The sequence below is a fragment of the Ylistrum balloti genome, unplaced genomic scaffold (genome assembly GCF_031769215.1).
Source record: "Ylistrum balloti isolate Yb309-2 unplaced genomic scaffold, AGI_CSIRO_Ybal_v1 Utg370794, whole genome shotgun sequence".
NCBI classification, from domain to species: domain Eukaryota; kingdom Metazoa; phylum Mollusca; class Bivalvia; order Pectinida; family Pectinidae; genus Ylistrum; species Ylistrum balloti.
The window spans coordinates 329,816-337,048 of NW_026782463.1; positions in this window are offsets into that span (position 1 = coordinate 329,816).

Sequence of the window (7,233 nt, forward strand, 5' to 3'; positions counted from 1 at the left end):
TAATCTTTATGGCATGTCATCCGCCATGTATATCTAAGTCAATCCATGCAAGTAATGTCACGTTCTCAAATGAGAACAATGTTAACAACCGAGGACCCATTCATGTTATATATTAATTGTAGAAGATATTTCCGACATCCACGATCTATCTATCGTTATTACACCCAAATTAGTACAAAATGATAAATAAATATATTCCATATGACATAAAACATCACGTGAATATAATTTGGCTGTGTTCCTACATTCCATATTACATGAAACATCACGTGAATATAATTTACCTGTTTCTTCATTCAATATTCACGAAACATCACGTGAATATAATTTGCCTGTGTTTCTACATTCCATATTCACGAAACATCACGTGAATATAATTTGCCTGTTTCTACATTCCATATTCACGAAACATCACGTGAATATAATTTGCCTGTGTTTCTACATTCCATATTACATGAAACTTCAAGTGAATTTATTTTGCCTATATTTCTAAATTTCACTGGAGATAATTTATGTTACTTGATCATTTTCAGAAATTTACCTGTGATGCAACGATTTGCGATTTTTCGATCTACCTTATTTATTTCTGTATATTTCGTTACGGGGCGTTTTAGTTCATTTCATCGCATTTATTTCACCGTTGTGGGTAGTTGTTCAAAGTCCTATCACCCTCACCTCTACACATGACAACCTTATATTTTGATGTGTTGCAATCTCCTGTGGTATAATATCCATCTTTTCCATTTTTAACACATCTTTGGTAAAACCTGCAAGTGTTTCGATCACATCTATATTAGCAGTCATTTTCTAAAAGCTCTCAATAAATGTGCACATATTTACTATTTATAGATTCAACTGTACTTACCTTCATTGATGGAATAAGTCTTTATTAGTTGCAAGTCATTCTTAGAATCACTGACGGTAATTAATGACCATTAGAAAAAACACTTCAGTAGTTTATCAACCCCCATGTCACAGCATATTGGTATCATATGGAAAATAAATCCCAACATTTATCCAGAAAAAAAGGCATTGTACAAACACATAACGTCCTAATGCGTTTAAAAACAATTGTGAAACAACAGAAAACACTATAAAGAATTCAGAGTATCATTTCACAAGAAGTAAAATGACCTCCGTCCGTATAAAATGTCCATCGATATGATATCATTCTGACGACAATTTTATCAAATGAGTAAACGAAACTATTCCGGATCTAAAAGACATAACCGTCTCTACGGTGAAATAACTTATACAAGGGTTCAGTTTATGTTGTTTTTAAAGAGAAATTAATTGGAAAAGGGGACAAAAACACCCAAAACAATATCACCTCCCGTATGTAAACATGTTACGAAATAAACATAATGTTCACTTGGCGCCCTTGTCATCTTGAATTTATCAAAATCGTTCTATAATTAGATACGACAAAGTCAATTGCATATAAAATTATAAAAAGTCGTTTTGTTAAGTAAATATGACATGAACACCAATATATTGTCTTCACCAAATTTTGTATGTGATTTCAATTAATATAATTACACACATGTAAACAAGCCCTGAAAACACAGACTGAATAGTGTTTAATATTGTCTTATGTTGAGGTCGAAGTCGTGGTATGTTCATGTTCATAAGTGTCAATTTGTTCATTGCTTTGTTTGAACGAATTCACAAAGTTCTCATAATACGACGCATCGGTGCTGTTTCTAACGAAATACAAAGTATTTATGACACGAAGAAATTTGTGGTTTCTAACAAAATAGATATATTTAAAATGCGATCCTATTGGTGCGGTTTCTAACGAAATACAAACTACTTGTAACTACAAAATTTGTGGTTTCAAACAAAATGCAATATATTTAAAAACTATTTCATATATTACGACCTTATTGATGTGGCTTCTAATGAAATACAGTGTTTATCACAAAGGTGCAGAATTGACTTTGAGAAAAAAATATTTTGATTATCAAGCAACATTCTATCCGAAAGGTCTTTAGCTGTTGTGCCAGACAATTAATTCCTTAACAAATATACAAACTGAATATAAACAAGAGTCATTTGAAATATTTTGTTGTCTGGGAATTATTTTAAAAGCTCATGAATTGTTCAGACGTGCATCAATGGAAGTTATTGAGTTTGGTGATCACATACAGAATGTCTATTTATTGCGCTGTGTCACTGAGGACATGGGTCCCTTGTGGATCTGTTGTCATTAACATCGTAAATGAATCTAACTTACCAACACTAACGCTTAAATCAATGTATAGGGAATATTACTGAGGTGACTTAACAGGGATAATTGATTCGGGCAAACTTACTCGGCCATGATAAAGTACATTAATGACCTGACTTACCTGGCTATAATTGATCACGAGATAATCTTCTTGTAATCCCATCATCCCTAAAATTATCTTTCGCATCTGAATCCCTTGCCAGGAAATAGGCTACCTGTTGGGAATTCGTGTAAAACGTGTTACATTTACTCAACTGTCAGCAGGTAAGCCCAATATGGAGTTATTAAATATAAAATTTACTGTCGACCATTTTCTATTAGCTCGTTATTCCTAAACGCTGTTTCAGATAAACTTTTAAATGCTTCAGTGATTTCATAAATACCCGGTCGACGTGTGTACGCGAATCATAAAATTTTCACCGTTTCGCTATCAAAGGTAAAATGATTATGAAAGCAATCCATTCATCCGTGCGATATTTCAATTTCCTTTTATTGTAGAATAGGAGACGAAGCGTAGTGAGTGCAGTTGACACATCGTTCTCATTAAGTCCTACCTCGCTGCTACAACGATTTTCTTTTGATTTCGATAAATGCCATTTATTGGTCAATTAAAAATTAACTAGCACCGGTGAAAGAGCAATTGTAATAAAGGCTACGGACACTATCAAGGAAAATGAATCTTAACTTGGAACAACACTGATGGGGGTATCGAGTCCGATATCGCGTAATGGATATAACGACGATTATTAGAAATTTTGAAAAGATAAATTTGCTGTTATTGTTATGAGCTCCAGTAGAAATGACTGGTGTGTCGTGACACATCTAGTCTCATGTGAATTCCAAAGGTACGTGACGTTTCATGTTAAGCTTTTTATCAGTGTGAACTCAGTGAACCATCTTGATTGAAATATCTTTATTGTTTGATGCAATACAATACTATACCCTCAGACGCAGGATTTGTTTCTAATTATATTTTACATCTTTAAATGATGTATTTCCACTGTTACAAGAGAACATACTAAACAAAAACAATATATGTATTTCCTATATATTTACACCAAAGTCGATATGTATATATATAGTTCTGATTGATCTCATTTCCGTGATTAATATTGATCAAGTTAAACTTTCACCTGTACATTTACGTTTCTTTTTTTACCTTTTGAAAGCCTTCCAATAATAGGAAATCGATCGGAATCCATAGCTTCAAAGGGATATCAATTCACGTGTGAAATACCCAGTAGGGAGATCATTATAGGGAGAAAATTTCAAGAGAGAAATCGTCTTAAGTAGGTGTTTTTGTTTTCCTGATATGAAATAAAATATTAATAGGGTAACGAAGCTTATGAAAGATTAATATGTTTTAAAGAGTACCACTGACATTATTGATATATTATAAAGTCAGTTAATATTATTATTATTTCCTCTCGATAATTCAGAAGTTTTATATAAAAAAAAGATGTGAAAGTATTTCGAGACAAACTGCAACATATCTCGGCATAATTGTTTATCAGATGCATCAACCAGGCATTTCGTCATAAATTAAAAAGAAAAAAGTGCCATATTGTTAACAAAGCGTAACTTTAAAAAAAAGATAACGTTTGAATCCGAAGATCCGAAAACTTAATTTAAGACGGCAGTTATTCATTATCTGAGATAAGAAGTTGAAACAGGAACAAACGTACATAGAATGATATAATTACAAGGAAACTGTGACCAAAAACGAGCTTAAACGCTTATCTCTGAGTTAGATAGAATACTGGGTATTGGGGTGAGCTATATAGCGAGCTGGTTTACCATGTAAATAGTTGTCATCAGCATAAATGCATTACCCCAAGGTTGTTTGTCACAACTGTGGTGTGACAATCACCCATGAAAACTTCAAATCTTCCCTATACTTGGTTATCACAACGATCTTAAAAAGGATAACAGGTCTTGATTAACAAAGAATTTAAAACAATTTAAAATGCAATAAATCAGATATCGTGTTTATTTGAGACGAAGTAAAAGTTTTTTTGGATGATAATGGTCAGTCAAATGGCCTATCGAAATGTAAACGTAATTACGCTATTTAATAGGAAGACGTCAATTATCATTTAAACAGACCAATTAGCTGACAATCTTGGTCAAAACGGTATGAGAGATATCCACTAATGTGATCTTGACAGCCCATTAGTGAGTAACACGACAGGCATGTCTTTATCATTAGTTAATATGTCTTTAGTCTAATATGCTAATTTAGGTATCATATTAACCATTTACTAAACCGATTAAACATTCCGTATGCCCGATTGCTTATTCAGAGCTAAATATAATTTTTTTTATTTGAATTTTGATGAGAAATATTCAGACGGTTACGAAATTATGTCGAGACAGTGTGATGGGAATCTAAAAAATGGGAGAGTACTGAGGTCTTACAATACAACGATGACTTATTTGTCTAGTGATTACCTCATAAGAGTAAATCAGTATGTATTAATCTGTACCGAGATCAAACTCGGGTACTGGAATCGGTTAAATAAATCCATACTATCTGGATCAAAGCCATCTCGTACATCAGGCCAGCATGGAGACGTTCAACAACTAAAAAGGAGCAGACAAGTTAGACTAAAAATAGACAAAAATGTATTTAGAAAGAAAGAGATACATCAACGTTGTTATATATCACCTCTTTCTCATTAAGCAAACATCAAATATAGTTATAAAAAACAAATACAGTTTAAATGAAATTTTATCGAAGATAGAGAATATTATCATTTACACACTGATCTTGTGTTAGTGGACATCTTGGTAAATACAAAGCATAAAACACGTGAAATATAGAAATTTATCCCCAAACTACAAAAAATATTTAGAGACATATTAAAATCTCATTTGTGATCGTATAGTTATAAAAAAACGTTTTGATGTAATTTCACATATATACGATTAATGATAAAATATATATCAGCATACATATATTTATTTATATATCCGACATCGCTTTACGTTATACAAGCTATCAGACGGGATGTTATTAGACCAAATACTACCATCATATACATATCATTTAAGAGCTAGGGTTCAAATATACAATATATTTAAGTTTATTTAAGTATTTCCGACGGGGTGTATTATATCTATACAATGGTAATATACAGATCATTTAGGAGCTAATGTTCGAATGATAATACTAATACATGTTATAGAAGATATCACACGGCGTGTAATTTTATTTAATACGGATCCATTAGGAGCTAGGGTTTAACTATACAATATAAATACCTATGTTAAATTGAGCTATGTTGCAGCGAATTTTGGTTATACAGTGATGTGATATCAAACAAGAAACAGGATGAGGGTGGCACATGGTGTCGTTCATGACCTGAATACTCAACATTAGGACAATCTATCGCCAGGAGTAAACATATGATTTTATAAAGAATGAAATCGAATTGAAACACAATCTGGTTGCTTAAGTGGATATTATCGTTTTAACATTTTTGATGGTAAGCAATGAACTATAGTGCCTATTAAATGATTCACTTTATCAATAATACTTACATTATTATAATAAAAGTAAATATTTTTTTCGATGTTATTACCAAAAGTTATTTACCAAAGTATGGATCGGCCGTTTTCTTAAGATCGAAATTGTGTTATCATTATTATCATTAGCTGAATAACGCATACTGGGAAACGTTTTCTTTAAATCATGGTATGATGCGATACCATACCTGGGCCCTACTTACTCAAACTAATCTACATATGTTTTGTGTAATATTTAGTAGATCGTTGGGTAGTAAGTTGGAAGATAGTGGTATCTCTACAGAAACCAGAATAACAATCACGGTGGTGTTTTCTATCTCACCTGCCGCCAGACATTAGAAGCCTACATCACCGAGTTTAAGTAATGACTAGAAGCCTAATCGGGCACAGTTGTACCCAGCCAAAGCACCGTAAACGTCTATTTGAGGTAAGGTAAATATATTAGTTTCATCTACGGCCATTTGTCAAGGTCATCACTTTCTTCGATCTAAAGACCCTCCCCCAGTTCAACACCATACAAAGGACCTTCTGTCACTATAGGGAGGACGTGGTCAACATTGACTGACACCGGCACACGACTTTAAAATTTCTGATTGAACACTAACAATTTGAAAGATTTAAGATAAACAGTTTCTAATTATTGTTAAATGAGTATTTTAGAGGACGCTGTGATAAGCATCGTTCTGACTAGTCTGCCATACTTGTTCTTTAATCAAGGGGACAGACATGGCTACCAGTCAACACACCTCACCTGTGATAGGGAATACCACAGGTAATCCACCTGTAAGGAAAGTAGTGATTTGAAAATTGTTTCCATTAAATGGTTAACATTTTTTTAAAGTTTGAGGAAACGAGTGCCTACTATCTATCATACAAACCACACCGGATACCCAGTAACATTATGAGACGTTAGGGTCTTACAAATTTCAAAATTATCGTTCTAGCACTTAGGAAAGAATATCCTAAATCAGAGTACACGAAGTAAAACAATTTAAACATTTATACTGCGTGAACCAGTATAGAAAGAAATTTATGTTTTTTTATCCCCATAATGTAATTACCTTTTTCCGGTATTAGAGAAGCTATGTGTTTAAATTTGCCTTAAAATGAGCATTACTCATAGCTACTCCTTGGCATGTCGACTATTTCTTAGTCAATTTATTGATAAGAAGAAGACACCAAGAAAATACCAACATGACAACATAATCATAAAAAATAATCATAACATAAAACGGGTAAAATATGAACAAAAAAACCAAAAGATTTGCACAGAGATTCATGAAAAAGTGCGAGGAGAAAAAGGTGTTCCGGAAGAGTAAATGCCGTCTGCTTCATTGACGACAGCGGCCATGAAAATAACTAAATACCATCAAACACGCCCAGCTTAATATCCCGCAAATAGATTATTTCTCAATGAGACCACTATATCGACGGTAAAAATAATGTCAATAACATTCATTAACCTGCATCTCCCG